The following is an 11,426-nucleotide window of genomic DNA, read 5'->3' on the forward strand; positions in this document are numbered from 1 at the left end:
TGATTCAAATTCCTTTTAGTCAAACACAAAAATTTTCTGGTTATTCCAGAAAGGTTGGAATGGAGAGAAATGGCACTTGGATTAGAATACTTATCTGTAGGTATAAGTAGGTTAGAATATCCTACTTTGCAAACTTTACAAAAAATATGTGACTATATGAACCCAATATTAGGGCCCCTCCAGGAGTACCTTTAATTAAGGGGACCTGAGATTTAAGCTTCATTAGCCTTATTAATTTTTTAGTACTTGTGTCCTGTGATAACATTTTGGATAAAGGAGAGTCAGGAAACTTTGATGCCATATCCCTTGGATGAACAATACGGCAAGGACAAAGGCATACCTGCAGTTTTCAAAAAGAATCCCAAACTATTACAAAGGGTGCTAGGTACTAAAAAGCCAATTAGTATGATGGCAGTGATAATGAAACTGTTAATGAAATACATAGAATGGAAAGCTCCATATCTTTTCTCAAAAATATAACTACACTAGAAATCATTAACTTTCTTAAATCAATTTAGTTCATTTAATACTTAATTCATTTTCAGTAAAGTCTCTTTTCAAAAACATAAAGCCTTTCAAGGAATGATTTACACTCTTATTAAATAATATAAGTATCAGCTTAAGCTTTTATATGGCCATCTTTCACATCCTTTTTATAGGGCAGTTTTATCTATGCTTCTTAATCCCTTAAGAGAAAGTAACTTTTAAAATGATTTCAGTTAATTGTTTAATAAGATATGTAAAGTGTGTTTCAAGAATATTATCTTTTCCACAGTTCCATTGTATCAATGAAAATATCCCTAATTTCAATGCTACTGTATATTCATGAGGTTGAATTTGTGTCTAGGAAGAGAGGTAAATAAAGGAATTGGTGAGTCAGAGGTTAGGAAGGGACTTGTAAAGTTCATTAACCACACTATTCTGCCTTTGATCATATCTCACATGATGCCAGATAAAACCCATATTAATTTTAACCACCTAAAAAGAAGAGTCCATTTCTTTTCCTAATCCTATAGGGCCTTTAACTATGTTCCTTCTGTGTGTAAATACTTCAGCTATCAAAAATGAACAGGACTCTTCTAGGCTATCAAATCATTTAGAGCTGTACCGTGTTTTATTCACTATTGCATTCCTTGAGTCTAGCACAGGGTCTAATAACCAAATACTCATTACATGTGTTGTTGGAGTAAGATACCTACATGGAAGCTGATTTTAGAATAACTAGACAGAAACGTTTGTTTGGTAAAATACCTGGATGGCAATTGTGATAGTAGCATGATAGTTTTAAGGGTATAGCCAGGAGGAAGCCAAAGAGCCATATGAATAAACTTTTCTGAAGTGCAGGGTGCTTAAACTAGGGAGGAGAAATAATGAAATCAAGGAAGAAAGGACACCCAACATTCAGGCAGGAGCCTGGGCAAACAGGAAGGGATGAGGAATTTGTGTGCAGATAGTAGGAATGTTCCAGAGACTCTTAAGAATTAGAATATATATGTGTGTATATACATATATATATGTGTGTGTGTGTATATATATATATATATATATATATATATATATATATGATTTTATTTGTTTATTTGACACAGAGAGAGCAAGTATACAAGCAGGGAGAGTGGCAGAGGGAGAGGCAGGCTTCCTGCTGAGCAGGGAGCCTGACTCGGGCTCAATTCCAGAAACCCAAGATCACGACCTGAGCCAACAGCAGACACTTAACTGACTGAACCACCCAGGCAACTCTAGAAAAAGTGTATTTTTAAGGACGGTGTCTGTAGGGTGTAGTGTTGCAACTGGACAGCATGCACAGAAGGAGAAAGGAAGAAAAGAGAGAATTCAATGGAAGAAGAAAATCAGAACAGGAGGTGCTAAAAAGACAGACACGGTCTCTCCCTCTCCCCCAAATCCATTGAAGGAGATGTTATCCCTTTTTGTGAATGGTATAGTTTAAGCCAGTTTAAACTAACAAGAAGAAGCAACTCTTTCTGCCCATGGGTTCTGTCCCCTTGCTTTAATTAAACCACCTTTTTGCACATGCATACATACATACAAGTTGATTCCAACAAACTGGAGGATTTGACGATATTCCACATGTTGAAATAGGGGTTAGAAATACTTCAAATTGATCAAACTGAGGACCTCCCTTCTGCCTTGAAAGAGCCTAAAGGCTAATGTTTGAGAGATGCCCACAGGCAATTTGATAAATTCTGCAGCAGGTGTGTGATCAACCTGCAGCGAGAACATGGACAGAACGGGTGTTACACTCTACCTGCTGGGGAGAGACGGTAGGAGGGCAGAGAAGCAGCAACACAAGAGTGGCTTGGCGGATGTTCCAGAATTTCGTAGGAGGGAAAGTGGGGAAAAGCATTATGGGGATAAGAAACAGAGTGTACAAAATCTTGGGAATCTAAAAGGTGCACTGGGGTTGAAAGCAGGGAAAGACTGAGAAGGAAGCCAGGGTCCTGCCCTGAGAGCACTCGCTGTTCACACCAATCTGAGGAGGCAGAAACTGGTCCCTACATGAGCAAGGGAATCCTATTAGGGTTTTGTTTCTAGTTTTGTTTTGTTTTCACCATGGAAGTGACATATGCATCAATATCTATCTGTTTTATTTCACTAACATGTTTTTAAGACTTCCCTTAGGAAAAAAACAAAACAAAACATTTAGAATATTGGGTGACATCAAGTAAGAAGGCACTTTGAAGAGACTTTGAAGAGATGACTAATGACAATTGTCTGCACTCGGCTGGAAAAATATAATTCCCCTTATTTCCATTTCTTGCTTAGTTTCCTGAAAAGGCACTCGATGTATCTTTTGCAATGCATGTTGTACTCTGACCCAATTTTCATATTTCTTTCCAGGGTTTTGCCTGTTTGGTGTCAATGTTTCATTCACAGAAAGACACAATGACAGATTATTTTCACTTGTCCATCCATTCCTGGAGCTACAGGCAGATCTATATTCCACTTTCTGCTCTAGTAAATGAAATAAAGACGCAGGGAAACAGTATATGAGGAGAATGTTACAGGAAATCTATAATGCTGATAAAACCCACAGGTTTAGCAGAAATCAGACAATTGAGAGTTTTTATTTTGTTATTATTTTCCCTGGCAATGCTTAACTTATTTATTGCAAAACTAGGACAAACCTCAAAGTGAATGAAACGATGCAAGTTTTATTGAATTTTGTCTAGCTAGCCAGGTTTGAAATATACTTTTTTGTGCTTCTAGGAAGCGATTTTGGGGTGCACTGAAAGAGTGCATACATTCTTAACATTTTTTTCAAGTAGGAAATCACAGATTTTATCTGTAAGCATAGAATTAAATCCATTCTTCATGATTCTTCTTCACTACCACCTCTTCTAAGATGCCCTACCTGATTCTGCTCTTCTCCCTGTAGTTCTATATTACATACCAGGTAATCTAGCTTTTATTGACAGGACAGGGATTCTAGGAATTTTTAATAGAAGTTGAAAAGACTCCTGGGAGGTAAGAGAGAATGACGGCACAGAAATTTTGTCTGAGTCATTGGACCTTGTTTTGGATGATAGAAAACAGAGTACATGATTCTGAATATGTCATAGCTCGTATAGATTTATAACTGAAACCTAGAGTGAAAGGATTAAAATACCTGAGTGAAAATAAAAAAATCTCACCTTGCGCCTGAAGGAGAGGTTAGAGAACAATAAACAAACCTAAAAGAAGGAAGGAAAAATAAAGATTAGAGCAGAAATAAATGATATAGAAACTAAAAACAATAGGTCAATGAAACCAGGAGCTGCTCCTTGAAAAAAAATCAACAAAATTGATAAACAATCCTAAATTTGTATGGATGTATAAAAGGCCCCAAATAACCAAAGCAATCTTGAAATGAAAAAGTAAAGCTGGAGGCATCACAATTCTGGACTTACAGTTATATTACAAAACAGTAGTGTTCCAAACAGTATGGTGCTGGCACAAAAATAGAAACACAGATCAATAGAACAGAATAGAAAATGCAGAAATGAATCCACAACTATACAGTCAATTAATCTTTGACAAAGCAGGAAAGAATATCCAATGGGAAAAGGTCTTCCAACAAATAGTGTTGGGAAAACTGGACAGCAACATGCAAAAGAAAATAAAACCTGGGTCACTTTCTTATACCATACACAAATATAAATTCAAATGAATTAAAGACCTAAATGTGAGACCTGAAAGCATATAACTCCTAGAGGAGAACACAGGCAGTAACTTCTTTGACATCAGCCATAGAAACTTCTTTCTAGATATGTCTCCTTAGGCAAGGGACACACAAAAAAGTAAACTTCAGATACATCAAAATAAAAAGCTTTAACACAGTGAAGGAAACAATAAATTAAAAGGCAACCTACAGAATAGGAGAAGATACTTGCAAATGACATATCTGATAAAGGGTTAGTATCTAAAATATATATAGAACTTATAAAACTCAACACCAAAAAACAAATAATCCAATCAAAACATAGGCAGAAGACATGAACAGACATTTTTCCAAAGAAGACATCCATGGCCAGCAGACACATGAAAAGACACTCATCATCACTGATCATCAGGGAAATGCAAACTAAACTTCAATGATATATCACCTCATACCTATCAGAATGGCTAAAATCAACATAAGAAACAACAGAGGTTGGCAAGGATATGGAGAGAAGGGAATGCTTGTGCACTCTTGGTGGGAATGCAAACTGGTGCAGCTACTACGTAAGTTAAGGTTCCTCAAAAAGTTAAAAAGAGAACTACCTTATGATCCAGAAATCACACCACTGGGTACTAACTCAAAGAATACAAGGATTCTAATTTAAAGGGATATATGCACTCCTATGTTTATAGCGGCATTATTTATAGTAGCCAAGATATGGAAGCAGCCCAAATGTCTATCAACTGATGAATGGATAAAAAAGAAGTGGCGTGTGTGTGTGTGTGTGTGTGTGTGTGATGGAATATTATTCAGCCACGAAAAAGAATGAAATCTTGCCATTTGCAATGATGTGGCTAGAGCTCGAGAGTATTATGCTAAGTGAAATAAGTGAGTGAGAAAAAGACAAATACCATATGACTTCATTCACATATGGAATTTAAGAAACAAAACAAACAAAGGGAAAGGAGAGAGAGAGAGAGAGAGAGAGAGAGAGAGAGAAACCAAGAAACAGACTCTTAATTTCAGAGAATAAACTGATAGTTACCAGAGGGGAGTGAGTTGAGGGGATGGGTTAAATAGAAAGGGGGATTAAGGAGTGTACCTGTTGTGATGAGCACCAGGTGATGTATGAATGAAAGTGTTGAATCACTATATTGTATACCTGAAAGTAATATAACATCGTATGGTAATTAACTGGAATTAAAATAAAAACCTAAAAAACATATAAATAAAGTAAAATAAAATACCTGAGTGAGAACATTTAGGGAAAAAAAAGAAGCTGGAAAACGAGAGCCCAGTATTTAACAGGACTGATATCAATTCTTCAATAATACTGCTAATAATAAATTCAGGGGATAAAGCCCGTAGTTCAGATATTAGTGTGTCTACATAGCAAGAAGCTCAGGGTTATCCTGTAACTGTAAGAAAGACAGAAGTAAAGCTAGTCATTGGGTACAATACTTCCCAAGGAAGTCTCAACGAGGCCAGAAATCTCTCTAGAGTTCTTCTGTCTTCCTCTTTCTCTATGACAACATTCCCCTCTACTGCAAATTTGTCTTTCACATGGCAAGCACTCTGCTGTTGAAATCTTCAGGGACTCATCACCTGTTTCTTGGGAAAAGCTGACATTTGCTTAATCTAATATCATGTTATAAAATCCAAGAATAAGGTTAATTTGAGTTAGGTACCCAGCACCAAGCCAATCATGTAGATGGGGCTGGGGACATGGGGAGATGCGCATGCTTTTAAGAGTAATGTCACCTTTCAGAACTCATGTTTAGTTCTGGAGGGACAGCATTTCTGTGCAGAAGAGAGACAGTGTTTCCAAAAGAAAAATAAAGGATCAATGGGCAGCCATAAAAGAACTGCTAGAGCAAACACATAGCAAGCTGTGGCATCTTTAACATCAACACAGATGCTTTTAACCTCTGTCATTGGCTTCTCGGAACAAACATCTAAAACTTATGTTGGCATCAGCATCAGCGGGTGCCAGCAGACATCGATAACAGGGCTCATTCTTTTTGAATCATTATTGACCGGCGTAGCATCACAGTGAGCTGTATCAGAGGAGGAGGAAAACAGTACATGCTATTGTAATAAATAAGAAAATTAAAAGGGACACCCTGAACCACAGGGGGTGTATCTGAGTGTGGATTAGATTCCTATAGAGTAGATAGTGATGAAGCCAGAGAAATAGTTTGGTAAGATGCTCTTATTTATACTTTAAGCAGCTATGGCCTGGGAAATACAGATTTTGTATATTTTTTGGCTATATGATTGTCTCTTCTATCAGGTGTGCATCCTAGGACTGTGCGTGGATGCTCGATAAAGGGAATGTTTTGCTGAACTGTGGTGTGGGCTACTTCCACCTCAAAATCGTGTATTTCGTACATAGCCATTTGCCGCACATATCTTAAAAGCAGGTCAATTATTCAGTTTTAGAGTAAAGCCATGGATGGGGTCAATTCAAAACACAAGTGCATAACAGTACAGGAATAGTGACTAGAGGAAGCAGTTAGCTGATTATGGGTATCTGAAGTGTCCTAAAATTCTCAAGGCATAGATCTAGCACCTTTGATGCTGGTGGGATGAAACACTATAGCAAGGGATGATGGTGGAATCAGGCCTTGAAACTTAAGAAGTTGCTGTCCATGAGCCCATACTCCCCATGAGTCCATACTCCCCATGATGCAATCTGGGCTGCTGGATTAGACAGTGCACCAGAAGGGCACATGTCTGCCAAGGAAGAACATAGAGTCCTAGAGCACGAGGCAGTACTTGGCTGGAAGCTCCTCAGCTTAAAGAACTTAACTAGAAATTAGAAAGAAGGACTGGAGTACAACTTAAGCCTTGTAATTAAAGCAACAAAAGGAAAAAGGGGGAGTTTTGACTTGGAGGGCGAGAAAGATCTCAGAATTAGCCTGTGGGGAGATTAGTCCCAGATCTCATGGTTGGTGAAGCCATCTTAAAAAGCAGTGGGGTAAGCCGGCAACCTGGGCTGGCACATTGGGTTCTCTCGGTGGACATTAGGTCTTAGCCACAACAGACCGGACCAGGAAGGGGAGGATGAGAGATTGAGGATGCTGATCTACTTCCACATATGTCAGGGTTAGCCCAGAAACTGCAACAGGAAAGAATTTGCAGGCAAGGGGGTGGGGTGGGCACCAGCATGTATCTACGGAGAACAAATACAGATGCAAAGAGAAACAAGACAAGATGGACAGGTAACTTTCTGAACTGAGAGGAAGCTGTCGTTTCATGCTTACTCCCCCCTTCTTAAATGTTTAATTGCTTAACTGAAATGAATTCAGATGTTGTTCAACAACCATTTGGTGTGATGAGATTTTGGAAGATGAACATGATCTAATTCTATGGGGATCTATGTGCATGCCATATGGAGAGATGAATTTTGATCTATGAATCTCCTTAGAGAAGATTTGAGTTAGGTTCTAGGAGATCAGAGTTTGCTTTCCCCTTAGAGTAACAGGTTGCTGGGTTTGTACTGTGGTGTTGTCCTGGAAGCATGCGACCAGAAACACTTAGAAACATGTGATGGACTTTGTGGGCAGCTCCCCTTGGTACAGTGCAAGAGCTGTATTCAATCAAGCTGTCAGAACAATGACAGCTGTGAGAAGGGGCCCATAAAGCTATTCATCAAGCTCTGAAACAGCTAGCACTTTACTTGTCTGGAGTTATTTACTAGTGGTTGATGATGACACAGTTGAGCGAGGCAGAGGCTTATGAGGCATCTTGGCTCTCTATTTTGGTGAGAAGGTCATCTTGAAAAGGAGAATTTTAAGATCTTTAGTATATCCAAGCCAGGCCTTTTATTATTATAGTAAAAGACCAATAAAACAGAGAAAAACATTTTTTAGAGAAGAGTGTGGGCTTTGAGGTTATAAAAACTTAGATTCTGTTTCAATGTTCAATCAGAAAAGCAAAACCACTAGAATATATAAATCATTCTGATGCTATGAGAAAAACCGATAGAAGTACATCTTAAACTCTGCTACTAATTAGATGTGTATCTTTCGGTAAAGCACTTTAAGTCTCTGTCCTGAGTCATCATCTGTGAACACTGAGATTTGATAAGGAATGTTTTCATTTTAGTAGCTTTTTCCTAACTATATGTGATTCTCTGTGTGTGTTAACTTTATCTTCCCACTAGGGTAGTGAAATCCCTGCAGGTCAGAAACCCTGAACAATTCTTCCAAATCTCCTGTTGAGCACAGACTAGCTATCTGCTAAAAAAGAGAGAGAGAGAGAGAGAGAGAGAGAGGTAGTTGAATAGAAATTTCTAGAAAAATAATTGATGGATAAATAAAATCTTAGTTATGTAGAATTTCGTAAATAATATTTGATTAAGTACAATGATTTTTAAATGTGTTGTTCTAAATGGCTATGGTATAGGTGTCTTGGAGAACCATGCTTCCATTTTGATGTTTTAAAACAAAAAACCTACATCTGGAAACTTGACTTTCTGTCCAAGGCAGTTTGAATTTTCATTTTTTAAATGAATAAAATCTATGACCCAAGCTTCTAAGAGTTTTAATTAGAAAAAAATCTATCATATCCTTCAAATTTGGTTTCAGCTAGTGAGAATAAAATATTGTGCATTTCTTTTAGCTGATAGCCATCTGCTACAGAAACATTCAAATGTCAGCTCATCAGAATTTAAAAGGACTTCCTGAACAGAAGTTCACTGAAATTTAAGAAACTTTAATGGAACTTCTGTTGCAAAATGATGCTGTCTTGGCTTTAGGCTAATCCCCAAAACACACCTACAAATCCATCTCCCAAAATGTCTGCCACAGAGAAGGAGCTGGATCAGTTTTACAATTTTTATGGCAAAGGTTAAAATAAGTAATTTCCACAACAGCTGTCGACATACAGTCTGTCTTTGGAGGCTGCTTTCCCTGGAGAATTTTATTTCTTCAAATGTCATAATTAGAATTTCATCTCCAGTGACTACTCAAGGAAATCTGGCAGCAGGAGACAGCATGGGTCATGGTTTAATTACGAATGCATCCTTCCCGTCTGAAGGGCCAGGAGCTTGTTGCTAGTCATGTCACAGAAACCCCTATGCACTGTGAATAATTAAGTGCACTTTTCAGCGGATAGCAGTTGTTTCCTTAAAATTCACCAAGATTTATCCTACCATTAGCACATCTCCCTGTTCCCTGTTTCAAAACCCTACGGGGAGCAAAGAAGTAGATTTCCAGGCAATTTACAGCAGAGTTTAGTTCACGTACTTACACTACCTATGACGGACGTGTATCAACAGGAGGGCACTTTTAATGCATTCATTTATTCATTTTATTCCATCAAACAAACATTTATTGAATATCTACATTGGTGCTGAGCATTAAACTTACATTGGGGAACGAAGTTGAACAGCGCTATCTTTTTCCATAATAGAGACATATCTGAATTTGTTTATAAATCACAATTAAATGAGTGATATAGTGGAGTTATATACATGATGCTTTGGGGACACCAAGAAAGAAGTAATTAATTCTAGTTGTACAGATCAGGAAAGACAAGGCAGGGAGGGTGATATCTCAACTGAGCTATAAAGTATGAACAGGAAGGAACTTGATAGATTGACAACGGAGGGAGAGCAGTTCCTGACAGAGAGAACTGCATCTGTAGAAACAAGGATATTTGGAGACACCTGTAGCTGGTTCAGTGAGGAGTCAGTGCAGAAGGCTTTCGAATAAGTAGTAGAAGATGGGCATAAGTACAAGATCGGGGTATATTTTAATATAGGCAAAAATGTAGATATCATGGACAAGATATTTATCTTTACAAAAGGGTTATAGGAATGACAAATATCAATTCCTCATCTCTCAGAACAGCCAGATAGGATCTTTGAGTATCTTTGTCCTTTTATCCCAATTGCCCAAAAAATCTATCATTTTCCCTTTTTTAAAAATGAAGCTTAAAAGATTAGTAAAGCCACATGATGAAATACTACTTAATAAAAATAAATGAACTACTGAGACATGCAAGAAAGCTGGATGAATCTCAAAAGATTTGCCAAGTGAAAGAAGCTGGAGAGAAAAACTATATAATGTGTGATTCCATTTATATAAAATTCTGGAGTAGGCAACGCTATAGTAATAGAAAAAAGGCTGGCAGCTTCAAGGAGCCAGGAGTTGGACAGAAGATACTGACAAAAAAAAAGGGGGCAAGGGGGCACAAAGGCACTTTTGGTGGTGATGGAAATGTCTATTTCATGGTTGTGGTGGTGGTTACAAGACCGTAAACAGTTCTCAGAACTCATCAAATTATACATTGAAAATTCGTGAGTTCTACTGTTTGTAAATTATAGCTCGATAAAGCTGATAACAAAGTTGATGTACATCAGAAGCTGGCTTGGCATGACTTAGGTTCAGAGCTGCTACCGCCGTTTAAGTCAGAAGCAATCGTTTTTCCAATAAAAATATCCAGAATGGACAGCCACTGAATGGATAACCAATGAATGGATCTCTTCAAGAATCTGAAGATGGAGAATAGGTTAGCTGATGCTAAGCAGAATAAGAAACTGAGGGATATAGGGGTCATTGTTTGACTTCGATGCAATTTTTAAGTTACAAGTAGAGTAGTAAACAATGATTTTCATAAAACACTTATCTGCCAGAAATATTTCTAAAAGCTTTATAGATATCAATTCACTTAATTTTCACAACTCTGCAAGTCTTATCATATTCCCATTTGTCAGAGAAGAAAAACGAAGGCAGAGGGAGTTTGGTGAACTTTCCCAGGATCACAAACCAAGTAAGTGCAAGAACTGACATGTGAAGCCAGGTAATCTGGTTCAGAGTCTGTGTTCTTAATCACAGAGGCATTATATCTGAATTTAAATTTTCCCAGAAATTTAATAATGAGAGGAGTTTATATTCAACCTTGGGACATCTTGATGTTGTATTTTGTTATTAGACTAGGTTAATATTGTCATTTTATATCACTTCAGAGACCTTGATAACCTTTATAAGACAATTGGCTGGACATGATTAGAGAGTGAATTTTCAGCTTCAAATACAGTGAACATTGGAACAAATTAGTTGAGCACACTGTTCTCCTCTATTTCGATGCCTTCTGGGGGGCAAAATCTATACTGACCATCAGAGGTACAAAGGATGTCCACAAAAGAACAGTGATTGATACAGGAGGAGTGGCTACATAAAGATGGAAATGAGGCTGTACTTTTCCCTCCCAAGGAAAATCACCACGGTCATATATGACCACAGGTCTCATGAATAAA

This window comes from Vulpes lagopus, chromosome 7 (assembly GCF_018345385.1).
Source record: "Vulpes lagopus strain Blue_001 chromosome 7, ASM1834538v1, whole genome shotgun sequence".
Classification (NCBI taxonomy): Eukaryota; Metazoa; Chordata; class Mammalia; order Carnivora; family Canidae; genus Vulpes; species Vulpes lagopus.